General features: G+C 52.4%; 27 non-coding genes across 27 annotated transcripts; all 27 read right to left on the reverse strand.

The window, feature by feature from the left end:
* Nucleotides 1-919: 919 nt before the first annotated feature.
* On the reverse strand, nucleotides 920-1,001 carry trnal-aag (transfer RNA leucine (anticodon AAG)). Its single transcript has one exon. It is a non-coding gene; the product is annotated as a tRNA-Leu (tRNA).
* Nucleotides 1,002-2,083: 1,082 nt separating this feature from the next.
* On the reverse strand, nucleotides 2,084-2,165 carry trnal-uag (transfer RNA leucine (anticodon UAG)). Its single transcript has one exon. It is a non-coding gene; the product is annotated as a tRNA-Leu (tRNA).
* Nucleotides 2,166-3,393: 1,228 nt separating this feature from the next.
* Nucleotides 3,394-3,475, reverse strand: trnal-uag (transfer RNA leucine (anticodon UAG)). The gene has a single exon. It is a non-coding gene; the product is annotated as a tRNA-Leu (tRNA).
* A 1,049-nt stretch (nucleotides 3,476-4,524) lies between these two features.
* trnal-aag (transfer RNA leucine (anticodon AAG)) lies at nucleotides 4,525-4,606 on the reverse strand. Its single transcript has one exon. It is a non-coding gene; the product is annotated as a tRNA-Leu (tRNA).
* A 374-nt stretch (nucleotides 4,607-4,980) lies between these two features.
* Nucleotides 4,981-5,062, reverse strand: trnal-aag (transfer RNA leucine (anticodon AAG)). The gene has a single exon. It is a non-coding gene; the product is annotated as a tRNA-Leu (tRNA).
* A 646-nt stretch (nucleotides 5,063-5,708) lies between these two features.
* On the reverse strand, nucleotides 5,709-5,790 carry trnal-uag (transfer RNA leucine (anticodon UAG)). Its single transcript has one exon. It is a non-coding gene; the product is annotated as a tRNA-Leu (tRNA).
* A 1,049-nt stretch (nucleotides 5,791-6,839) lies between these two features.
* On the reverse strand, nucleotides 6,840-6,921 carry trnal-aag (transfer RNA leucine (anticodon AAG)). Its single transcript has one exon. It is a non-coding gene; the product is annotated as a tRNA-Leu (tRNA).
* A 374-nt stretch (nucleotides 6,922-7,295) lies between these two features.
* trnal-aag (transfer RNA leucine (anticodon AAG)) lies at nucleotides 7,296-7,377 on the reverse strand. The gene has a single exon. It is a non-coding gene; the product is annotated as a tRNA-Leu (tRNA).
* Nucleotides 7,378-8,023: 646 nt separating this feature from the next.
* Nucleotides 8,024-8,105, reverse strand: trnal-uag (transfer RNA leucine (anticodon UAG)). The gene has a single exon. It is a non-coding gene; the product is annotated as a tRNA-Leu (tRNA).
* Nucleotides 8,106-8,594: 489 nt separating this feature from the next.
* Nucleotides 8,595-8,676, reverse strand: trnal-aag (transfer RNA leucine (anticodon AAG)). The gene has a single exon. It is a non-coding gene; the product is annotated as a tRNA-Leu (tRNA).
* Nucleotides 8,677-9,333: 657 nt separating this feature from the next.
* Nucleotides 9,334-9,415, reverse strand: trnal-uag (transfer RNA leucine (anticodon UAG)). The gene has a single exon. It is a non-coding gene; the product is annotated as a tRNA-Leu (tRNA).
* A 1,049-nt stretch (nucleotides 9,416-10,464) lies between these two features.
* On the reverse strand, nucleotides 10,465-10,546 carry trnal-aag (transfer RNA leucine (anticodon AAG)). The gene has a single exon. It is a non-coding gene; the product is annotated as a tRNA-Leu (tRNA).
* A 1,082-nt stretch (nucleotides 10,547-11,628) lies between these two features.
* Nucleotides 11,629-11,710, reverse strand: trnal-uag (transfer RNA leucine (anticodon UAG)). The gene has a single exon. It is a non-coding gene; the product is annotated as a tRNA-Leu (tRNA).
* Nucleotides 11,711-12,199: 489 nt separating this feature from the next.
* trnal-aag (transfer RNA leucine (anticodon AAG)) lies at nucleotides 12,200-12,281 on the reverse strand. The gene has a single exon. It is a non-coding gene; the product is annotated as a tRNA-Leu (tRNA).
* Nucleotides 12,282-12,927: 646 nt separating this feature from the next.
* Nucleotides 12,928-13,009, reverse strand: trnal-uag (transfer RNA leucine (anticodon UAG)). Its single transcript has one exon. It is a non-coding gene; the product is annotated as a tRNA-Leu (tRNA).
* Nucleotides 13,010-13,498: 489 nt separating this feature from the next.
* Nucleotides 13,499-13,580, reverse strand: trnal-aag (transfer RNA leucine (anticodon AAG)). The gene has a single exon. It is a non-coding gene; the product is annotated as a tRNA-Leu (tRNA).
* Nucleotides 13,581-14,237: 657 nt separating this feature from the next.
* Nucleotides 14,238-14,319, reverse strand: trnal-uag (transfer RNA leucine (anticodon UAG)). The gene has a single exon. It is a non-coding gene; the product is annotated as a tRNA-Leu (tRNA).
* A 1,049-nt stretch (nucleotides 14,320-15,368) lies between these two features.
* trnal-aag (transfer RNA leucine (anticodon AAG)) lies at nucleotides 15,369-15,450 on the reverse strand. The gene has a single exon. It is a non-coding gene; the product is annotated as a tRNA-Leu (tRNA).
* Nucleotides 15,451-16,532: 1,082 nt separating this feature from the next.
* On the reverse strand, nucleotides 16,533-16,614 carry trnal-uag (transfer RNA leucine (anticodon UAG)). Its single transcript has one exon. It is a non-coding gene; the product is annotated as a tRNA-Leu (tRNA).
* Nucleotides 16,615-17,103: 489 nt separating this feature from the next.
* trnal-aag (transfer RNA leucine (anticodon AAG)) lies at nucleotides 17,104-17,185 on the reverse strand. Its single transcript has one exon. It is a non-coding gene; the product is annotated as a tRNA-Leu (tRNA).
* Nucleotides 17,186-17,842: 657 nt separating this feature from the next.
* trnal-uag (transfer RNA leucine (anticodon UAG)) lies at nucleotides 17,843-17,924 on the reverse strand. The gene has a single exon. It is a non-coding gene; the product is annotated as a tRNA-Leu (tRNA).
* Nucleotides 17,925-18,973: 1,049 nt separating this feature from the next.
* On the reverse strand, nucleotides 18,974-19,055 carry trnal-aag (transfer RNA leucine (anticodon AAG)). The gene has a single exon. It is a non-coding gene; the product is annotated as a tRNA-Leu (tRNA).
* Nucleotides 19,056-19,429: 374 nt separating this feature from the next.
* On the reverse strand, nucleotides 19,430-19,511 carry trnal-aag (transfer RNA leucine (anticodon AAG)). The gene has a single exon. It is a non-coding gene; the product is annotated as a tRNA-Leu (tRNA).
* A 646-nt stretch (nucleotides 19,512-20,157) lies between these two features.
* trnal-uag (transfer RNA leucine (anticodon UAG)) lies at nucleotides 20,158-20,239 on the reverse strand. Its single transcript has one exon. It is a non-coding gene; the product is annotated as a tRNA-Leu (tRNA).
* Nucleotides 20,240-20,728: 489 nt separating this feature from the next.
* trnal-aag (transfer RNA leucine (anticodon AAG)) lies at nucleotides 20,729-20,810 on the reverse strand. The gene has a single exon. It is a non-coding gene; the product is annotated as a tRNA-Leu (tRNA).
* Nucleotides 20,811-21,467: 657 nt separating this feature from the next.
* trnal-uag (transfer RNA leucine (anticodon UAG)) lies at nucleotides 21,468-21,549 on the reverse strand. Its single transcript has one exon. It is a non-coding gene; the product is annotated as a tRNA-Leu (tRNA).
* Nucleotides 21,550-22,598: 1,049 nt separating this feature from the next.
* On the reverse strand, nucleotides 22,599-22,680 carry trnal-aag (transfer RNA leucine (anticodon AAG)). Its single transcript has one exon. It is a non-coding gene; the product is annotated as a tRNA-Leu (tRNA).
* Between the last annotated feature and the right edge of the window lie 433 nt (nucleotides 22,681-23,113).

Raw genomic sequence — 23,113 nt, forward strand, 5'->3', positions numbered from 1 at the left:
GCACAATAGCCTTCCAAAACTCTGTCTTGGCAGCAGTGGGATTCAAACCCACACCCCCGAAGAGACTGGAGCCTTAATCCAACGCCTTATGCTACGTTCACACCAAACACGAATACGCGTCTAAATTCTCGCCTGCCGCTTCTATTTATACGCGTGACCACTTTGTGTTCATTCGCCCGTCAAGAGCGAAATGGACGCGCATAAAAACAAAAGTTTGAAGCGAAATTTACGCGCGTCAGGTGCGTCAGAGAGGCGAAAGTTTCAAAAAGTTTCGAACCCCATTGGCAGCCATCTTTTTACAAGACGTCTGTTGTTGATCGGTCATTTATTGAGAGTGTCACTGCTCTGTATTTGCTCTGGAGAGCAGAACAGCGGTGTAGGGATCATCGTCGCTGTATTTGGGTTGCGCTTCGCCACAAGCTGATGCCTTGTAATTCGCCGCCGTAAAGGCATCCTTAATACAGGGTATGCAGTCCTACTCCTGGTGGCCCCCTTCCTGTGGAGTGGAGGTCCATCTCTGATCAAGCACACCTGAATCCGCTAATCAAGGCCTTTGGGGCTTATGTGGAAACGATAGCCAGCTGTGATGCATTTAAAATCAAAATGATCAGGCAGCTGTTAATTCACCCAAAACTTTCCATGAGTAACACTGGCTGTCTCCATTCTTGTAGACTTCTCATTGTTTTTCATTAATATAATTTTCAAATTCGTTGAATTGTTTGTTTGTTTTTTATTGCACCTCTTCTATGATTGTAAATTATTGGTGTGCCTCTGTTGGAATGGAGCAGAGGCTGGGACAAGCTTTAAGCACTGACTTTGCTAAATGGCAAAGAATGCGAAAGCGGCTAAGTTTGGATGAGCATACAGCGTCACTTCTCCAGTCGCTTCGCAGCCTCAGGAGCTTTCCAAAAGACTTCCCTGGCAGCGGTGGGATTCGAACCCACGCCCCCGAAGAGACTGGAGCCTTAATCCAGCGCCTTAGACCGCTCGGCCACGCTACCTTGTCATGGTGTGTTCCACGGGTCTTTACGACAGGTCAAACGGCCTCCCAAATACTGACTCTGCGGAACGGCTGCAGTCTAATCCTGTTTGCGTAAAACAAGCCCGCTCCCAAGCGGGTTAGAGGGCCTCCCTGCCTTGGTTAAAATGCCTGCTGGCAGCAATGGGATTTAGACTGGAGCCTAAATCAAATGCCTTAGACCTCTTGGCCACGCTACCCTGGAATGCTCACTTTCGTGGGCCCTTTTCTGCCCTCTTCCCCCACCCCAAAGATAGAGAAAATGTCGGCCGCCGGACCTTCTTTGCAAAGCCTCTGGAGTGCGGGCAAAGAATGTTTTTTTGTGTATAGGCACAATAGCCTTCCAAAACTCTGTCTTGGCAGTAGTGGGATTCAAACCCATGCCCCCGAAGAGACTGGAGCCTTAATCCAGCAGCTTAGACCACTCGGCCACTTTTTTTTTCTTGTCGCGCTTCGCCGCAAGCTGATGCCTTGTAATTCGAAGCCGTAAAGGCATCCTTTATACAGGGGTATGCAGTCCTACTCCTGGTGGCCCCCTTCCTGTGGAGTGGAGGTCAGCATCAAGCAGGCTCCTGATTGGTTAACGCGGCGCGAATTGACGCAGAAGTTCAGATTTTTCACCTCGGGCAGCAGACGCGAATGCTTGTCAGACGCGTGATTCACAAAAAAGCACAATTCGCGCTTAACGCACCTAACACGCCAGACGCTCAATTCGCGCCATTCGCGAGAACTAGACGCGCGGATGAGGCGAATTCGCGTCTACCGCGCCGCGCTAAACGCCTCATTCGCGCCGCAAGAACTCCAGGCGGGTGTAAACACGTCTTACCATTGACTTAACATTGAAATCACTCGGACCAGACGCATATTCCCGTTTGGTGTGAGCGTAGCATTAGACCGTGCGGCCATGCTACCTCGTCGGGTTGCGCTCCAAGGGTCTCTTCGACAGGTGGAACGGCCTCCCTAATACTTACTCTGCAGAACTGCTGCAGTCTAATCCTTTTTGCGTGAAATAATCCCGCTGCCAAGCGGGTTAGAGGGCCTCCCTGCCTTGGTTAAAATTGCTGCTGGCAGCGATGGGATTCGAACCCACGCCCCCGAAGAGACTGGAGCCTAAATCCAGCGCCTTAGACCACTCGGCCACGCTACCCTGGGATTTGCACTTTCGTGGGCCATTTTCTGCCCTCTTCCCCCACCCCAAATATAGAGAGAACGTCGGCCGCCGGACCTTAATCCAGCGCCTTAGACCGCTCGGCCACGCTACCTTGTCATGGTGTGTTCCACGGGTCTTTACGACAGGTCAAACGGCCTCCCAAATACTGACTCTGCGGAACGGCTGCAGTCTAATCCTGTTTGCGTAAAACAAGCCCGCTCCCAAGCGGGTTAGAGGGCCTCCCTGCCTTGGTTAAAATGCCTGCTGGCAGCAATGGGATTTAGACTGGAGCCTAAATCAAATGCCTTAGACCTCTCGGCCACGCTACCCTGGAATGCTCACTTTTGTGGGCCCTTTTCTGCCCTCTTCCCCCACCCCAAAGATAGAGAAAACGTCGGCCGCCGGACGTTCTTTGCAAAGCCTCTGGAGTGCGGGCAAAGAATGTTTTTTTGTGTATAGGCACAATAGCTTTCCAAAACTCTGTCTTGGCAGTAGTGGGATTCAAACCCACGCCCCCGAAGAGACTGGAGCCTTAATCCAGCGGCTTAGACCACTCGGCCACGCTACCCTGCCACAGCCGCCTTCGTGGGCCCTTTTTTTTTCTTGTCGCGCTTCGCCGCAAGCTGATGCCTTGTAATTCGAAGCCGTAAAGGCATCCTTTATACAGGGGTATGCAGTCCTACTCCTGGTGGCCCCCTTCCTGTGGAGTGGAGGTCAGCATCAAGCAGGCTCCTGATTGGTTAACGCGGCGCGAATTGACGCAGAAGTTCAGATTTTTCACCTCGGGCAGCAGACGCGAATGCTTGTCAGACGCGTGATTCACAAAAAAGCACAATTCGCGCTTAACGCACCTAACACGGCAGACGCTCAATTCGCGCCATTCGCGAGAACTAGACGCGTGGATGAGGCGAATTCGCGTCTACCGCGCCGCGCTAAACGCCTCATTCGCGCCGCAAGAACTCCAGGCGGGTGTAAACACGTCTTACCATTGACTTAACATTGAAATCACTCGGACCAGACGCATATTCCCATTTGGTGTGAGCGTAGCATTAGACCGTGCGGCCATGCTACCTCGTCGGGTTGCGCTCCAAGGGTCTCTTTGACAGGTGGAACGGCCTCCCTAATACTTACTCTGCAGAACTGCTGCAGTCTAATCCTGTTTGCGTGAAATAATCCCGCTGCCAAGCGGGTTAGAGGGCCTCCCTGCCTTGGTTAAAATTGCTGCTGGCAGCGATGGGATTCGAACCCACGCCCCCGAAGAGACTGGAGCCTAAATCCAGCGCCTTAGACCACTCGGCCACGCTACCCTGGGATTTGCACTTTCGTGGGCCATTTTCTGCCCTCTTCCCCCACCCCAAATATAGAGAGAACGTCGGCCGCCGGACCTTCTATGCAAAGCCTCTGGAATGCGGGCAAAGAACATTTTTTTTTTGCGTACGCACAATAGCCATCCAAACTCTGTCTTGGCAGCAGTGGGATTCAAACCCACACCCCCGAAGAGACTGGAGCCTTAATCCAACGCCTTATGCTACGTTCACACCAAACGCGAATACGCGTCTAAATTCTCGCCTGCCGCTGCTATTTATACGCGTGACCACTTTGTGTTCATTCGCCCGTCAAGAGCGAAATGGACGCGCATAAAAACAAAAGTTTGAAGCGAAATTTACGCGCGTCAGGTGCGTCAGAGAGGCGAAAGTTTCAAAAAGTTTCGAACCCCATTGGCAGCCATCTTTTTACAAGACGTCTGTTGTTGATCGGTCATTTATCGAGAGTGTCACTGCTCTGTATTTGCTCTGGAGAGCAGAACAGCGGTGTAGGGATCATCGTCGCTGTATTTGGGTTGCGCTTCGCCACAAGCTGATGCCTTGTAATTCGCCGCCGTAAAGGCATCCTTAATACAGGGTATGCAGTCCTACTCCTGGTGGCCCCCTTCCTGTGGAGTGGAGGTCCATCTCTGATCAAGCACACCTGAATCCGCTAATCAAGGCCTTTGGGGCTTATGTGGAAACGATAGCCAGCTGTGATGCATTTAAAATCAAAATGATCAGGCAGCTGTTATTTCACCCAAAACTTTCCATGAGTAAAACTGGCTGTCTCCATTCTTGTAGACTACTCATTGTTTTTCATTAATATAATTTTCAAATTCGTTGAATTGTTTGTTTGTTTTTTATTGCACCTCTCCTATGATTGTAAATTATTGGTGTGCCTCTGTTGGAATGGAGCAGAGGCTGGGACAAGCTTTAAGCACTGACTTTGCTAAATGGCAAAGAATGCGAAAGCGGCTAAGTTTGGATGAGCATGCAGCGTCACTTCTCCAGTCGCTTCGCAGCCTCAGGAGCTTTCCAAAAGACTTCCCTGGCAGCGGTGGGATTCGAACCCACGCCCCCGAAGAGACTGGAGCCTTAATCCAGCGCCTTAGACCGCTCGGCCACGCTACCTTGTCATGGTGTGTTCCACGGGTCTTTACGACAGGTCAAACGGCCTCCCAAATACTGACTCTGCGGAACGGCTGCAGTCTAATCCTGTTTGCGTAAAACAAGCCCGCTCCCAAGCGGGTTAGAGGGCCTCCCTGCCTTGGTTAAAATGCCTGCTGGCAGCAATGGGATTTAGACTGGAGCCTAAATCAAATGCCTTAGACCTCTCGGCCACGCTACCCTGGAATGCTCACTTTTGTGGGCCCTTTTCTGCCCTCTTCCCCCACCCCAAAGATGGAGAAAACGTCGGCCGCCGGACGTTCTTTGCAAAGCCTCTGGAGTGCGGGCAAAGAATGTTTTTTTGTGTATAGGCACAATAGCTTTCCAAAACTCTGTCTTGGCAGTAGTGGGATTCGAACCCACGCCCCCGAAGAGACTGGAGCCTTAATCCAGAGGCTTAGACCACTCGGCCACGCTACCCTGCCACATCCGCCTTCGTGGGCCCTTTTTTTTTCTTGTCGCGCTTCGCCGCAAGCTGATGCCTTGTAATTCGAAGCCGTAAAGGCATCCTTTATACAGGGGTATGCAGTCCTACTCCTGGTGGCCCCCTTCCTGTGGAGTGGAGGTCAGCATCAAGCAGGCTCCTGATTGGTTAACGCGGCGCGAATTGACGCAGAAGTTCAGATTTTTCACCTCGGGCAGCAGACGCGAATGCTTGTCAGACGCGTGATTCACAAAAAAGCACAATTCGCGCTTAACGCACCTAACACGCCAGACGCTCAATTCGCGCCATTCGCGAGAACTAGACGCGCGGATGAGGCGAATTCGCGTCTACCGCGCCGCGCTAAACGCCTCATTCGCGCCGCAAGAACTCCAGGCGGGTGTAAACACGTCTTACCATTGACATCACTCGGACCAGACGCATATTCCCGTTTGGTGTGAGCGTAGCATTAGACCGTGCGGCCATGCTACCTCGTCGGGTTGCGCTCCAAGGGTCTCTTCGACAGGTGGAACGGCCTCCCTAATACTTACTCTGCAGAACTGCTGCAGTCTAATCCTTTTTGCGTGAAATAATCCCGCTGCCAAGCGGGTTAGAGGGCCTCCCTGCCTTGGTTAAAATTGCTGCTGGCAGCGATGGGATTCGAACCCACGCCCCCGAAGAGACTGGAGCCTAAATCCAGCGCCTTAGACCACTCGGCCATGCTACCCTGGGATTTGCACTTTCGTGGGCCATTTTCTGCCCTCTTCCCCCACCCCAAATATAGAGAGAACGTCGGCCGCCGGACCTTCTATGCAAAGCCTCTGGAATGCGGGCAAAGAACATTTTTTTTTGCGTACGCACAATAGCCTTCCAAAACTCTGTCTTGGCAGCAGTGGGATTCAAACCCACACCCCCGAAGAGACTGGAGCCTTAATCCAACGCCTTATGCTACGTTCACACCAAACACGAATACGCGTCTAAATTCTCGCCTGCCGCTTCTATTTATACGCGTGACCACTTTGTGTTCATTCGCCCGTCAAGAGCGAAATGGACGCGCATAAAAACAAAAGTTTGAAGCGAAATTTACGCGCGTCAGGTGCGTCAGAGAGGCGAAAGTTTCAAAAAGTTTCGAACCCCATTGGCAGCCATCTTTTTACAAGACGTCTGTTGTTGATCGGTCATTTATTGAGAGTGTCACTGCTCTGTATTTGCTCTGGAGAGCAGAACAGCGGTGTAGGGATCATCGTCGCTGTATTTGGGTTGCGCTTCGCCACAAGCTGATGCCTTGTAATTCGCCGCCGTAAAGGCATCCTTAATACAGGGTATGCAGTCCTACTCCTGGTGGCCCCCTTCCTGTGGAGTGGAGGTCCATCTCTGATCAAGCACACCTGAATCCGCTAATCAAGGCCTTTGGGGCTTATGTGGAAACGATAGCCAGCTGTGATGCATTTAAAATCAAAATGATCAGGCAGCTGTTAATTCACCCAAAACTTTCCATGAGTAACACTGGCTGTCTCCATTCTTGTAGACTTCTCATTGTTTTTCATTAATATAATTTTCAAATTCGTTGAATTGTTTGTTTGTTTTTTATTGCACCTCTTCTATGATTGTAAATTATTGGTGTGCCTCTGTTGGAATGGAGCAGAGGCTGGGACAAGCTTTAAGCACTGACTTTGCTAAATGGCAAAGAATGCGAAAGCGGCTAAGTTTGGATGAGCATGCAGCGTCACTTCTCCAGTCGCTTCGCAGCCTCAGGAGCTTTCCAAAAGACTTCCCTGGCAGCGGTGGGATTCGAACCCACGCCCCCGAAGAGACTGGAGCCTTAATCCAGCGCCTTAGACCGCTCGGCCACGCTACCTTGTCATGGTGTGTTCCACGGGTCTTTACGACAGGTCAAACGGCCTCCCAAATACTGACTCTGCGGAACGGCTGCAGTCTAATCCTGTTTGCGTAAAACAAGCCCGCTCCCAAGCGGGTTAGAGGGCCTCCCTGCCTTGGTTAAAATGCCTGCTGGCAGCAATGGGATTTAGACTGGAGCCTAAATCAAATGCCTTAGACCTCTCGGCCACGCTACCCTGGAATGCTCACTTTTGTGGGCCCTTTTCTGCCCTCTTCCCCCACCCCAAAGATGGAGAAAACGTCGGCCGCCGGACGTTCTTTGCAAAGCCTCTGGAGTGCGGGCAAAGAATGTTTTTTTGTGTATAGGCACAATAGCTTTCCAAAACTCTGTCTTGGCAGTAGTGGGATTCGAACCCACGCCCCCGAAGAGACTGGAGCCTTAATCCAGAGGCTTAGACCACTCGGCCACGCTACCCTGCCACATCCGCCTTCGTGGGCCCTTTTTTTTTCTTGTCGCGCTTCGCCGCAAGCTGATGCCTTGTAATTCGAAGCCGTAAAGGCATCCTTTATACAGGGGTATGCAGTCCTACTCCTGGTGGCCCCCTTCCTGTGGAGTGGAGGTCAGCATCAAGCAGGCTCCTGATTGGTTAACGCGGCGCGAATTGACGCAGAAGTTCAGATTTTTCACCTCGGGCAGCAGACGCGAATGCTTGTCAGACGCGTGATTCACAAAAAAGCACAATTCGCGCTTAACGCACCTAACACGCCAGACGCTCAATTCGCGCCATTCGCGAGAACTAGACGCGCGGATGAGGCGAATTCGCGTCTACCGCGCCGCGCTAAACGCCTCATTCGCGCCGCAAGAACTCCAGGCGGGTGTAAACACGTCTTACCATTGACATCACTCGGACCAGACGCATATTCCCGTTTGGTGTGAGCGTAGCATTAGACCGTGCGGCCATGCTACCTCGTCGGGTTGCGCTCCAAGGGTCTCTTCGACAGGTGGAACGGCCTCCCTAATACTTACTCTGCAGAACTGCTGCAGTCTAATCCTTTTTGCGTGAAATAATCCCGCTGCCAAGCGGGTTAGAGGGCCTCCCTGCCTTGGTTAAAATTGCTGCTGGCAGCGATGGGATTCGAACCCACGCCCCCGAAGAGACTGGAGCCTAAATCCAGCGCCTTAGACCACTCGGCCACGCTACCCTGGGATTTGCACTTTCGTGGGCCATTTTCTGCCCTCTTCCCCCACCCCAAATATAGAGAGAACGTCGGCCGCCGGACCTTAATCCAGCGCCTTAGACCGCTCGGCCACGCTACCTTGTCATGGTGTGTTCCACGGGTCTTTACGACAGGTCAAACGGCCTCCCAAATACTGACTCTGCGGAACGGCTGCAGTCTAATCCTGTTTGCGTAAAACAAGCCCGCTCCCAAGCGGGTTAGAGGGCCTCCCTGCCTTGGTTAAAATGCCTGCTGGCAGCAATGGGATTTAGACTGGAGCCTAAATCAAATGCCTTAGACCTCTCGGCCACGCTACCCTGGAATGCTCACTTTTGTGGGCCCTTTTCTGCCCTCTTCCCCCACCCCAAAGATGGAGAAAACGTCGGCCGCCGGACGTTCTTTGCAAAGCCTCTGGAGTGCGGGCAAAGAATGTTTTTTTGTGTATAGGCACAATAGCTTTCCAAAACTCTGTCTTGGCAGTAGTGGGATTCGAACCCACGCCCCCGAAGAGACTGGAGCCTTAATCCAGAGGCTTAGACCACTCGGCCACGCTACCCTGCCACATCCGCCTTCGTGGGCCCTTTTTTTTTCTTGTCGCGCTTCGCCGCAAGCTGATGCCTTGTAATTCGAAGCCGTAAAGGCATCCTTTATACAGGGGTATGCAGTCCTACTCCTGGTGGCCCCCTTCCTGTGGAGTGGAGGTCAGCATCAAGCAGGCTCCTGATTGGTTAACGCGGCGCGAATTGACGCAGAAGTTCAGATTTTTCACCTCGGGCAGCAGACGCGAATGCTTGTCAGACGCGTGATTCACAAAAAAGCACAATTCGCGCTTAACGCACCTAACACGCCAGACGCTCAATTCGCGCCATTCGCGAGAACTAGACGCGCGGATGAGGCGAATTCGCGTCTACCGCGCCGCGCTAAACGCCTCATTCGCGCCGCAAGAACTCCAGGCGGGTGTAAACACGTCTTACCATTGACTTAACATTGAAATCACTCGGACCAGACGCATATTCCCGTTTGGTGTGAGCGTAGCATTAGACCGTGCGGCCATGCTACCTCGTCGGGTTGCGCTCCAAGGGTCTCTTCGACAGGTGGAACGGCCTCCCTAATACTTACTCTGCAGAACTGCTGCAGTCTAATCCTGTTTGCGTGAAATAATCCCGCTGCCAAGCGGGTTAGAGGGCCTCCCTGCCTTGGTTAAAATTGCTGCTGGCAGCGATGGGATTCGAACCCACGCCCCCGAAGAGACTGGAGCCTAAATCCAGCGCCTTAGACCACTCGGCCATGCTACCCTGGGATTTGCACTTTCGTGGGCCATTTTCTGCCCTCTTCCCCCACCCCAAATATAGAGAGAACGTCGGCCGCCGGACCTTCTATGCAAAGCCTCTGGAATGCGGGCAAAGAACATTTTTTTTTGCGTACGCACAATAGCCTTCCAAAACTCTGTCTTGGCAGCAGTGGGATTCAAACCCACACCCCCGAAGAGACTGGAGCCTTAATCCAACGCCTTATGCTACGTTCACACCAAACACGAATACGCGTCTAAATTCTCGCCTGCCGCTTCTATTTATACGCGTGACCACTTTGTGTTCATTCGCCCGTCAAGAGCGAAATGGACGCGCATAAAAACAAAAGTTTGAAGCGAAATTTACGCGCGTCAGGTGCGTCAGAGAGGCGAAAGTTTCAAAAAGTTTCGAACCCCATTGGCAGCCATCTTTTTACAAGACGTCTGTTGTTGATCGGTCATTTATTGAGAGTGTCACTGCTCTGTATTTGCTCTGGAGAGCAGAACAGCGGTGTAGGGATCATCGTCGCTGTATTTGGGTTGCGCTTCGCCACAAGCTGATGCCTTGTAATTCGCCGCCGTAAAGGCATCCTTAATACAGGGTATGCAGTCCTACTCCTGGTGGCCCCCTTCCTGTGGAGTGGAGGTCCATCTCTGATCAAGCACACCTGAATCCGCTAATCAAGGCCTTTGGGGCTTATGTGGAAACGATAGCCAGCTGTGATGCATTTAAAATCAAAATGATCAGGCAGCTGTTAATTCACCCAAAACTTTCCATGAGTAACACTGGCTGTCTCCATTCTTGTAGACTTCTCATTGTTTTTCATTAATATAATTTTCAAATTCGTTGAATTGTTTGTTTGTTTTTTATTGCACCTCTTCTATGATTGTAAATTATTGGTGTGCCTCTGTTGGAATGGAGCAGAGGCTGGGACAAGCTTTAAGCACTGACTTTGCTAAATGGCAAAGAATGCGAAAGCGGCTAAGTTTGGATGAGCATACAGCGTCACTTCTCCAGTCGCTTCGCAGCCTCAGGAGCTTTCCAAAAGACTTCCCTGGCAGCGGTGGGATTCGAACCCACGCCCCCGAAGAGACTGGAGCCTTAATCCAGCGCCTTAGACCGCTCGGCCACGCTACCTTGTCATGGTGTGTTCCACGGGTCTTTACGACAGGTCAAACGGCCTCCCAAATACTGACTCTGCGGAACGGCTGCAGTCTAATCCTGTTTGCGTAAAACAAGCCCGCTCCCAAGCGGGTTAGAGGGCCTCCCTGCCTTGGTTAAAATGCCTGCTGGCAGCAATGGGATTTAGACTGGAGCCTAAATCAAATGCCTTAGACCTCTTGGCCACGCTACCCTGGAATGCTCACTTTCGTGGGCCCTTTTCTGCCCTCTTCCCCCACCCCAAAGATAGAGAAAATGTCGGCCGCCGGACCTTCTTTGCAAAGCCTCTGGAGTGCGGGCAAAGAATGTTTTTTTGTGTATAGGCACAATAGCCTTCCAAAACTCTGTCTTGGCAGTAGTGGGATTCAAACCCATGCCCCCGAAGAGACTGGAGCCTTAATCCAGCAGCTTAGACCACTCGGCCACTTTTTTTTTCTTGTCGCGCTTCGCCGCAAGCTGATGCCTTGTAATTCGAAGCCGTAAAGGCATCCTTTATACAGGGGTATGCAGTCCTACTCCTGGTGGCCCCCTTCCTGTGGAGTGGAGGTCAGCATCAAGCAGGCTCCTGATTGGTTAACGCGGCGCGAATTGACGCAGAAGTTCAGATTTTTCACCTCGGGCAGCAGACGCGAATGCTTGTCAGACGCGTGATTCACAAAAAAGCACAATTCGCGCTTAACGCACCTAACACGCCAGACGCTCAATTCGCGCCATTCGCGAGAACTAGACGCGCGGATGAGGCGAATTCGCGTCTACCGCGCCGCGCTAAACGCCTCATTCGCGCCGCAAGAACTCCAGGCGGGTGTAAACACGTCTTACCATTGACTTAACATTGAAATCACTCGGACCAGACGCATATTCCCGTTTGGTGTGAGCGTAGCATTAGACCGTGCGGCCATGCTACCTCGTCGGGTTGCGCTCCAAGGGTCTCTTCGACAGGTGGAACGGCCTCCCTAATACTTACTCTGCAGAACTGCTGCAGTCTAATCCTTTTTGCGTGAAATAATCCCGCTGCCAAGCGGGTTAGAGGGCCTCCCTGCCTTGGTTAAAATTGCTGCTGGCAGCGATGGGATTCGAACCCACGCCCCCGAAGAGACTGGAGCCTAAATCCAGCGCCTTAGACCACTCGGCCACGCTACCCTGGGATTTGCACTTTCGTGGGCCATTTTCTGCCCTCTTCCCCCACCCCAAATATAGAGAGAACGTCGGCCGCCGGACCTTAATCCAGCGCCTTAGACCGCTCGGCCACGCTACCTTGTCATGGTGTGTTCCACGGGTCTTTACGACAGGTCAAACGGCCTCCCAAATACTGACTCTGCGGAACGGCTGCAGTCTAATCCTGTTTGCGTAAAACAAGCCCGCTCCCAAGCGGGTTAGAGGGCCTCCCTGCCTTGGTTAAAATGCCTGCTGGCAGCAATGGGATTTAGACTGGAGCCTAAATCAAATGCCTTAGACCTCTCGGCCACGCTACCCTGGAATGCTCACTTTTGTGGGCCCTTTTCTGCCCTCTTCCCCCACCCCAAAGATGGAGAAAACGTCGGCCGCCGGACGTTCTTTGCAAAGCCTCTGGAGTGCGGGCAAAGAATGTTTTTTTGTGTATAGGCACAATAGCTTTCCAAAACTCTGTCTTGGCAGTAGTGGGATTCGAACCCACGCCCCCGAAGAGACTGGAGCCTTAATCCAGAGGCTTAGACCACTCGGCCACGCTACCCTGCCACATCCGCCTTCGTGGGCCCTTTTTTTTTCTTGTCGCGCTTCGCCGCAAGCTGATGCCTTGTAATTCGAAGCCGTAAAGGCATCCTTTATACAGGGGTATGCAGTCCTACTCCTGGTGGCCCCCTTCCTGTGGAGTGGAGGTCAGCATCAAGCAGGCTCCTGATTGGTTAACGCGGCGCGAATTGACGCAGAAGTTCAGATTTTTCACCTCGGGCAGCAGACGCGAATGCTTGTCAGACGCGTGATTCACAAAAAAGCACAATTCGCGCTTAACGCACCTAACACGCCAGACGCTCAATTCGCGCCATTCGCGAGAACTAGACGCGCGGATGAGGCGAATTCGCGTCTACCGCGCCGCGCTAAACGCCTCATTCGCGCCGCAAGAACTCCAGGCGGGTGTAAACACGTCTTACCATTGACATCACTCGGACCAGACGCATATTCCCGTTTGGTGTGAGCGTAGCATTAGACCGTGCGGCCATGCTACCTCGTCGGGTTGCGCTCCAAGGGTCTCTTCGACAGGTGGAACGGCCTCCCTAATACTTACTCTGCAGAACTGCTGCAGTCTAATCCTTTTTGCGTGAAATAATCCCGCTGCCAAGCGGGTTAGAGGGCCTCCCTGCCTTGGTTAAAATTGCTGCTGGCAGCGATGGGATTCGAACCCACGCCCCCGAAGAGACTGGAGCCTAAATCCAGCGCCTTAGACCACTCGGCCACGCTACCCTGGGATTTGCACTTTCGTGGGCCATTTTCTGCCCTCTTCCCCCACCCCAAATATAGAGAGAACGTCGGCCGCCGGACCTTAATCCAGCGCCTTAGACCGCTCGGCCACGCTACCTTGTCATGGTGTGTTCCACGGGTCTTTACGACAGGTCAAACGGCCTCCCAAATACTGACTCTGCGGAACGGCTGCAGTCTAATCCTGTTTGCGTAAAACAAGCCCGCTCCCAAGCGGGTTAGAGGGCCTCCCTGCCTTGGTTAAAATGCCTGCTGGCAGCAATGGGATTTAGACTGGAGCCTAAATCAAATGCCTTAGACCTCTCGGCCACGCTACCCTGGAATGCTCACTTTTGTGGGCCCTTTTCTGCCCTCTTCCCCCACCCCAAAGATGGAGAAAACGTCGGCCGCCGGACGTTCTTTGCAAAGCCTCTGGAGTGCGGGCAAAGAATGTTTTTTTGTGTATAGGCACAATAGCTTTCCAAAACGCTGTCTTGGCAGTAGTGGGATTCGAACCCACGCCCCCGAAGAGACTGGAGCCTTAATCCAGAGGCTTAGACCACTCGGCCACGCTACCCTGCCACATCCGCCTTCGTGGGCCCTTTTTTTTTCTTGTCGCGCTTCGCCGCAAGCTGATGCCTTGTAATTCGAAGCCGTAAAGGCATCCTTTATACAGGGGTATGCAGTCCTACTCCTGGTGGCCCCCTTCCTGTGGAGTGGAGGTCAGCATCAAGCAGGCTCCTGATTGGTTAACGCGGCGCGAATTGACGCAGAAGTTCAGATTTTTCACCTCGGGCAGCAGACGCGAATGCTTGTCAGACGCGTGATTCACAAAAAAGCACAATTCGCGCTTAACGCACCTAACACGCCAGACGCTCAATTCGCGCCATTCGCGAGAACTAGACGCGCGGATGAGGCGAATTCGCGTCTACCGCGCCGCGCTAAACGCCTCATTCGCGCCGCAAGAACTCCAGGCGGGTGTAAACACGTCTTACCATTGACTTAACATTGAAATCACTCGGACCAGACGCATATTCCCGTTTGGTGTGAGCGTAGCATTAGACCGTGCGGCCATGCTACCTCGTCGGGTTGCGCTCCAAGGGTCTCTTCGACAGGTGGAACGGCCTCCCTAATACTTACTCTGCAGAACTGCTGCAGTCTAATCCTTTTTGCGTGAAATAATCCCGCTGCCAAGCGGGTTAGAGGGCCTCCCTGCCTTGGTTAAAATTGCTGCTGGCAGCGATGGGATTCGAACCCACGCCCCCGAAAAGACTGGAGCCTAAATCCAGCGCCTTAGACCACTCGGCCATGCTACCCTGGGATTTGCACTTTCGTGGGCCATTTTCTGCCCTCTTCCCCCACCCCAAATATAGAGAGAACGTCGGCCGCCGGACCTTCTATGCAAAGCCTCTGGAATGCGGGCAAAGAACATTTTTTTTTGCGTACGCACAATAGCCTTCCAAAACTCTGTCTTGGCAGCAGTGGGATTCAAACCCACACCCCCGAAGAGACTGGAGCCTTAATCCAACGCCTTATGCTACGTTCACACCAAACACGAATACGCGTCTAAATTCTCGCCTGCCGCTTCTATTTATACGCGTGACCACTTTGTGTTCATTCGCCCGTCAAGAGCGAAATGGACGCGCATAAAAACAAAAGTTTGAAGCGAAATTTACGCGCGTCAGGTGCGTCAGAGAGGCGAAAGTTTCAAAAAGTTTCGAACCCCATTGGCAGCCATCTTTTTACAAGACGTCTGTTGTTGATCGGTCATTTATTGAGAGTGTCACTGCTCTGTATTTGCTCTGGAGAGCAGAACAGCGGTGTAGGGATCATCGTCGCTGTATTTGGGTTGCGCTTCGCCACAAGCTGATGCCTTGTAATTCGCCGCCGTAAAGGCATCCTTAATACAGGGTATGCAGTCCTACTCCTGGTGGCCCCCTTCCTGTGGAGTGGAGGTCCATCTCTGATCAAGCACACCTGAATCCGCTAATCAAGGCCTTTGGGGCTTATGTGGAAACGATAGCCAGCTGTGATGCATTTAAAATCAAAATGATCAGGCAGCTGTTAATTCACCCAAAACTTTCCATGAGTAACACTGGCTGTCTCCATTCTTGTAGACTTCTCATTGTTTTTCATTAATATAATTTTCAAATTCGTTGAATTGTTTGTTTGTTTTTTATTGCACCTCTTCTATGATTGTAAATTATTGGTGTGCCTCTGTTGGAATGGAGCAGAGGCTGGGACAAGCTTTAAGCACTGACTTTGCTAAATGGCAAAGAATGCGAAAGCGGCTAAGTTTGGATGAGCATACAGCGTCACTTCTCCAGTCGCTTCGCAGCCTCAGGAGCTTTCCAAAAGACTTCCCTGGCAGCGGTGGGATTCGAACCCACGCCCCCGAAGAGACTGGAGCCTTAATCCAGCGCCTTAGACCGCTCGGCCACGCTACCTTGTCATGGTGTGTTCCACGGGTCTTTACGACAGGTCAAACGGCCTCCCAAATACTGACTCTGCGGAACGGCTGCAGTCTAATCCTGTTTGCGTAAAACAAGCCCGCTCCCAAGCGGGTTAGAGGGCCTCCCTGCCTTGGTTAAAATGCCTGCTGGCAGCAATGGGATTTAGACTGGAGCCTAAATCAAATGCCTTAGACCTCTTGGCCACGCTACCCTGGAATGCTCACTTTCGTGGGCCCTTTTCTGCCCTCTTCCCCCACCCCAAAGATAGAGAAAATGTCGGCCGCCGGACCTTCTTTGCAAAGCCTCTGGAGTGCGGGCAAAGAATGTTTTTTTGTGTATAGGCACAATAGCCTTCCAAAACTCTGTCTTGGCAGTAGTGGGATTCAAACCCATGCCCCCGAAGAGACTGGAGCCTTAATCCAGCAGCTTAGACCACTCGGCCACTTTTTTTTTCTTGTCGCGCTTCGCCGCAAGCTGATGCCTTGTAATTCGAAGCCGTAAAGGCATCCTTTATACAGGGGTATGCAGTCCTACTCCTGGTGGCCCCCTTCCTGTGGAGTGGAGGTCAGCATCAAGCAGGCTCCTGATTGGTTAACGCGGCGCGAATTGACGCAGAAGTTCAGATTTTTCACCTCGGGCAGCAGACGCGAATGCTTGTCAGACGCGTGATTCACAAAAAAGCACAATTCGCGCTTAACGCACCTAACACGCCAGACGCTCAATTCGCGCCATTCGCGAGAACTAGACGCGCGGATGAGGCGAATTCGCGTCTACCGCGCCGCGCTAAACGCCTCATTCGCGCCGCAAGAACTCCAGGCGGGTGTAAACACGTCTTACCATTGACTTAACATTGAAATCACTCGGACCAGACGCATATTCCCGTTTGGTGTGAGCGTAGCATTAGACCGTGCGGCCATGCTACCTCGTCGGGTTGCGCTCCAAGGGTCTCTTCGACAGGTGGAACGGCCTCCCTAATACTTACTCTGCAGAACTGCTGCAGTCTAATCCTTTTTGCGTGAAATAATCCCGCTGCCAAGCGGGTTAGAGGGCCTCCCTGCCTTGGTTAAAATTGCTGCTGGCAGCGATGGGATTCGAACCCACGCCCCCGAAGAGACTGGAGCCTAAATCCAGCGCCTTAGACCACTCGGCCACGCTACCCTGGGATTTGCACTTTCGTGGGCCATTTTCTGCCCTCTTCCCCCACCCCAAATATAGAGAGAACGTCGGCCGCCGGACCTTAATCCAGCGCCTTAGACCGCTCGGCCACGCTACCTTGTCATGGTGTGTTCCACGGGTCTTTACGACAGGTCAAACGGCCTCCCAAATACTGACTCTGCGGAACGGCTGCAGTCTAATCCTGTTTGCGTAAAACAAGCCCGCTCCCAAGCGGGTTAGAGGGCCTCCCTGCCTTGGTTAAAATGCCTGCTGGCAGCAATGGGATTTAGACTGGAGCCTAAATCAAATGCCTTAGACCTCTCGGCCACGCTACCCTGGAATGCTCACTTTTGTGGGCCCTTTTCTGCCCTCTTCCCCCACCCCAAAGATGGAGAAAACGTCGGCCGCCGGACGTTCTTTGCAAAGCCTCTGGAGTGCGGGCAAAGAATGTTTTTTTGTGTATAGGCACAATAGCTTTCCAAAACTCTGTCTTGGCAGTAGTGGGATTCGAACCCACGCCCCCGAAGAGACTGGAGCCTTAATCCAGAGGCTTAGACCACTCGGCCACGCTACCCTGCCACATCTGCCTTCGTGGGCCCTTTTTTTTTCTTGTCGCGCTTCGCCGCAAGCTGATGCCTTGTAATTCGAAGCCGTAAAGGCATCCTTTATACAGGGGTATGCAGTCCTACTCCTGGTGGCCCCCTTCCTGTGGAGTGGAGGTCAGCATCAAGCAGGCTCCTGATTGGTTAACGCGGCGCGAATTGACGCAGAAGTTCAGATTTTTCACCTCGGGCAGCAGACGCGAATGCTTGTCAGACGCGTGATTCACAAAAAAGCACAATTCGCGCTTAACGCACCTAACACGCCAGACGCTCAATTCGCGCCATTCGCGAGAACTAGACGCGCGGATGAGGCGAATTCGCGTCTACCGCGCCGCGCTAAACGCCTCATTCGCGCCGCAAGAACTCCAGGCGGGTGTAAACACGTCTTACCATTGACTTAACATTGAAATCACTCGGACCAGACGCATATTCCCGTTTGGTGTGAGCGTAGCATTAGACCGTGCGGCCATGCTACCTCGTCGGGTTGCGCTCCAAGGGTCTCTTCGACAGGTGGAACGGCCTCCCTAATACTTACTCTGCAGAACTGCTGCAGTCTAATCCTTTTTGCGTGAAATAATCCCGCTGCCAAGCGGGTTAGAGGGCCTCCCTGCCTTGGTTAAAATTGCTGCTGGCAGCGATGGGATTCGAACCCACGCCCCCGAAGAGACTGGAGCCTAAATCCAGCGCCTTAGACCACTCGGCCATGCTACCCTGGGATTTGCACTTTCGTGGGCCATTTTCTGCCCTCTTCCCCCACCCCAAATATAGAGAGAACGTCGGCCGCCGGACCTTCTATGCAAAGCCTCTGGAATGCGGGCAAAGAACATTTTTTTTTGCGTACGCACAATAGCCTTCCAAAACTCTGTCTTGGCAGCAGTGGGATTCAAACCCACACCCCCGAAGAGACTGGAGCCTTAATCCAACGCCTTATGCTACGTTCACACCAAACGCGAATACGCGTCTAAATTCTCGCCTGCCGCTTCTATTTATACGCGTGACCACTTTGTGTTCATTCGCCCGTCAAGAGCGAAATGGACGCGCATAAAAACAAAAGTTTGAAGCGAAATTTACGCGCGTCAGGTGCGTCAGAGAGGCGAAAGTTTCAAAAAGTTTCGAACCCCATTGGCAGCCATCTTTTTACAAGACGTCTGTTGTTGATCGGTCATTTATTGAGAGTGTCACTGCTCTGTATTTGCTCTGGAGAGCAGAACAGCGGTGTAGGGATCATCGTCGCTGTATTTGGGTTGCGCTTCGCCACAAGCTGATGCCTTGTAATTCGCCGCCGTAAAGGCATCCTTAATACAGGGTATGCAGTCCTACTCCTGGTGGCCCCCTTCCTGTGGAGTGGAGGTCCATCTCTGATCAAGCACACCTGAATCCGCTAATCAAGGCCTTTGGGGCTTATGTGGAAACGATAGCCAGCTGTGATGCATTTAAAATCAAAATGATCAGGCAGCTGTTAATTCACCCAAAACTTTCCATGAGTAACACTGGCTGTCTCCATTCTTGTAGACTTCTCATTGTTTTTCATTAATATAATTTTCAAATTCGTTGAATTGTTTGTTTGTTTTTTATTGCACCTCTTCTATGATTGTAAATTATTGGTGTGCCTCTGTTGGAATGGAGCAGAGGCTGGGACAAGCTTTAAGCACTGACTTTGCTAAATGGCAAAGAATGCGAAAGCGGCTAAGTTTGGATGAGCATGCAGCGTCACTTCTCCAGTCGCTTCGCAGCCTCAGGAGCTTTCCAAAAGACTTCCCTGGCAGCGGTGGGATTCGAACCCACGCCCCCGAAGAGACTGGAGCCTTAATCCAGCGCCTTAGACCGCTCGGCCACGCTACCTTGTCATGGTGTGTTCCACGGGTCTTTACGACAGGTCAAACGGCCTCCCAAATACTGACTCTGCGGAACGGCTGCAGTCTAATCCTGTTTGCGTAAAACAAGCCCGCTCCCAAGCGGGTTAGAGGGCCTCCCTGCCTTGGTTAAAATGCCTGCTGGCAGCAATGGGATTTAGACTGGAGCCTAAATCAAATGCCTTAGACCTCTCGGCCACGCTACCCTGGAATGCTCACTTTTGTGGGCCCTTTTCTGCCCTCTTCCCCCACCCCAAAGATGGAGAAAACGTCGGCCGCCGGACGTTCTTTGCAAAGCCTCTGGAGTGCGGGCAAAGAATGTTTTTTTGTGTATAGGCACAATAGCTTTCCAAAACTCTGTCTTGGCAGTAGTGGGATTCGAACCCACGCCCCCGAAGAGACTGGAGCCTTAATCCAGAGGCTTAGACCACTCGGCCACGCTACCCTGCCACATCCGCCTTCGTGGGCCCTTTTTTTTTCTTGTCGCGCTTCGCCGCAAGCTGATGCCTTGTAATTCGAAGCCGTAAAGGCATCCTTTATACAGGGGTATGCAGTCCTACTCCTGGTGGCCCCCTTCCTGTGGAGTGGAGGTCAGCATCAAGCAGGCTCCTGATTGGTTAACGCGGCGCGAATTGACGCAGAAGTTCAGATTTTTCACCTCGGGCAGCAGACGCGAATGCTTGTCAGACGCGTGATTCACAAAAAAGCACAATTCGCGCTTAACGCACCTAACACGCCAGACGCTCAATTCGCGCCATTCGCGAGAACTAGACGCGCGGATGAGGCGAATTCGCGTCTACCGCGCCGCGCTAAACGCCTCATTCGCGCCGCAAGAACTCCAGGCGGGTGTAAACACGTCTTACCATTGACATCACTCGGACCAGACGCATATTCCCGTTTGGTGTGAGCGTAGCATTAGACCGTGCGGCCATGCTACCTCGTCGGGTTGCGCTCCAAGGGTCTCTTCGACAGGTGGAACGGCCTCCCTAATACTTACTCTGCAGAACTGCTGCAGTCTAATCCTTTTTGCGTGAAATAATCCCGCTGCCAAGCGGGTTAGAGGGCCTCCCTGCCTTGGTTAAAATTGCTGCTGGCAGCGATGGGATTCGAACCCACGCCCCCGAAGAGACTGGAGCCTAAATCCAGCGCCTTAGACCACTCGGCCACGCTACCCTGGGATTTGCACTTTCGTGGGCCATTTTCTGCCCTCTTCCCCCACCCCAAATATAGAGAGAACGTCGGCCGCCGGACCTTAATCCAGCGCCTTAGACCGCTCGGCCACGCTACCTTGTCATGGTGTGTTCCACGGGTCTTTACGACAGGTCAAACGGCCTCCCAAATACTGACTCTGCGGAACGGCTGCAGTCTAATCCTGTTTGCGTAAAACAAGCCCGCTCCCAAGCGGGTTAGAGGGCCTCCCTGCCTTGGTTAAAATGCCTGCTGGCAGCAATGGGATTTAGACTGGAGCCTAAATCAAATGCCTTAGACCTCTCGGCCACGCTACCCTGGAATGCTCACTTTTGTGGGCCCTTTTCTGCCCTCTTCCCCCACCCCAAAGATGGAGAAAACGTCGGCCGCCGGACGTTCTTTGCAAAGCCTCTGGAGTGCGGGCAAAGAATGTTTTTTTGTGTATAGGCACAATAGCTTTCCAAAACTCTGTCTTGGCAGTAGTGGGATTCGAACCCACGCCCCCGAAGAGACTGGAGCCTTAATCCAGAGGCTTAGACCACTCGGCCACGCTACCCTGCCACATCTGCCTTCGTGGGCCCTTTTTTTTTCTTGTCGCGCTTCGCCGTAAGCTGATGCCTTGTAATTCGAAGCCGTAAAGGCATCCTTTATACAGGGGTATGCAGTCCTACTCCTGGTGGCCCCCTTCCTGTGGAGTGGAGGTCAGCATCAAGCAGGCTCCTGATTGGTTAACGCGGCGCGAATTGACGCAGAAGTTCAGATTTTTCACCTCGGGCAGCAGACGCGAATGCTTGTCAGACGCGTGATTCACAAAAAAGCACAATTCGCACTTAACGCACCTAACACGCCAGACGCTCAATTCGCGCCATTCGCGAGAACTAGACGCGCGGATGAGGCGAATTTGCGTCTACCGCGCCGCGTTAAACGCCTCATTCGCGCCGCAAGAACTCCAGGCGGGTGTAAACACGTCTTACCATTGACTTAACATTGAAATCACTCGGACCAGACGCATATTCCCGTTTGGTGTGAGCGTAGCATTAGACCGTGCGGCCATGCTACCTCGTCGGGTTGCGCTCCAAGGGTCTCTTCGACAGGTGGAACGGCCTCCCTAATACTTACTCTGCAGAACTGCTGCAGTCTAATCCTGTTTGCGTGAAATAATCCCGCTGCCAAGCGGGTTAGAGGGCCTCCCTGCCTTGGTTAAAATTGCTGCTGGCAGCGATGGGATTCGAACCCACGCCCCCGAAGAGACTGGAGCCTAAATCCAGCGCCTTAGACCACTCGGCCATGCTACCCTGGGATTTGCACTTTCGTGGGCCATTTTCTGCCCTCTTCCCCCACCCCAAATATAGAGAGAACGTCGGCCGCCGGACCTTCTATGCAAAGCCTCTGGAATGCGGGCAAAGAACATTTTTTTTTGCGTACGCACAATAGCCTTCCAAAACTCTGTCTTGGCAGCAGTGGGATTCAAACCCACACCCCCGAAGAGACTGGAGCCTTAATCCAACGCCTTATGCTACGTTCACACCAAACACGAATACGCGTCTAAATTCTCGCCTGCCGCTTCTATTTATACGCGTGACCACTTTGTGTTCATTCGCCCGTCAAGAGCGAAATGGACGCGCATAAAAACAAAAGTTTGAAGCGAAATTTACGCGCGTCAGGTGCGTCAGAGAGGCGAAAGTTTCAAAAAGTTTCGAACCCCATTGGCAGCCATCTTTTTACAAGACGTCTGTTGTTGATCGGTCATTTATTGAGAGTGTCACTGCTCTGTATTTGCTCTGGAGAGCAGAACAGCGGTGTAGGGATCATCGTCGCTGTATTTGGGTTGCGCTTCGCCACAAGCTGATGCCTTGTAATTCGCCGCCGTAAAGGCATCCTTAATACAGGGTATGCAGTCCTACTCCTGGTGGCCCCCTTCCTGTGGAGTGGAGGTCCATCTCTGATCAAGCACACCTGAATCCGCTAATCAAGGCCTTTGGGGCTTATGTGGAAACGATAGCCAGCTGTGATGCATTTAAAATCAAAATGATCAGGCAGCTGTTAATTCACCCAAAACTTTCCATGAGTAACACTGGCTGTCTCCATTCTTGTAGACTTCTCATTGTTTTTCATTAATATAATTTTCAAATTCGTTGAATTGTTTGTTTGTTTTTTATTGCACCTCTTCTATGATTGTAAATTATTGGTGTGCCTCTGTTGGAATGGAGCAGAGGCTGGGACAAGCTTTAAGCACTGACTTTGCTAAATGGCAAAGAATGCGAAAGCGGCTAAGTTTGGATGAGCATACAGCGTCACTTCTCCAGTCGCTTCGCAGCCTCAGGAGCTTTCCAAAAGACTTCCCTGGCAGCGGTGGGATTCGAACCCACGCCCCCGAAGAGACTGGAGCCTTAATCCAGCGCCTTAGACCGCTCGGCCACGCTACCTTGTCATGGTGTGTTCCACGGGTCTTTACGACAGGTCAAACGGCCTCCCAAATACTGACTCTGCGGAACGGCTGCAGTCTAATCCTGTTTGCGTAAAACAAGCCCGCTCCCAAGCGGGTTAGAGGGCCTCCCTGCCTTGGTTAAAATGCCTGCTGGCAGCAATGGGATTTAGACTGGAGCCTAAATCAAATGCCTTAGACCTCTTGGCCACGCTACCCTGGAATGCTCACTTTCGTGGGCCCTTTTCTGCCCTCTTCCCCCACCCCAAAGATAGAGAAAATGTCGGCCGCCGGACCTTCTTTGCAAAGCCTCTGGAGTGCGGGCAAAGAATGTTTTTTTGTGTATAGGCACAATAGCCTTCCAAAACTCTGTCTTGGCAGTAGTGGGATTCAAACCCATGCCCCCGAAGAGACTGGAGCCTTAATCCAGCAGC

The sequence above is a fragment of the Garra rufa genome, chromosome 1, assembly GCF_049309525.1.
Source record: "Garra rufa chromosome 1, GarRuf1.0, whole genome shotgun sequence".
NCBI classification, from domain to species: domain Eukaryota; kingdom Metazoa; phylum Chordata; class Actinopteri; order Cypriniformes; family Cyprinidae; genus Garra; species Garra rufa.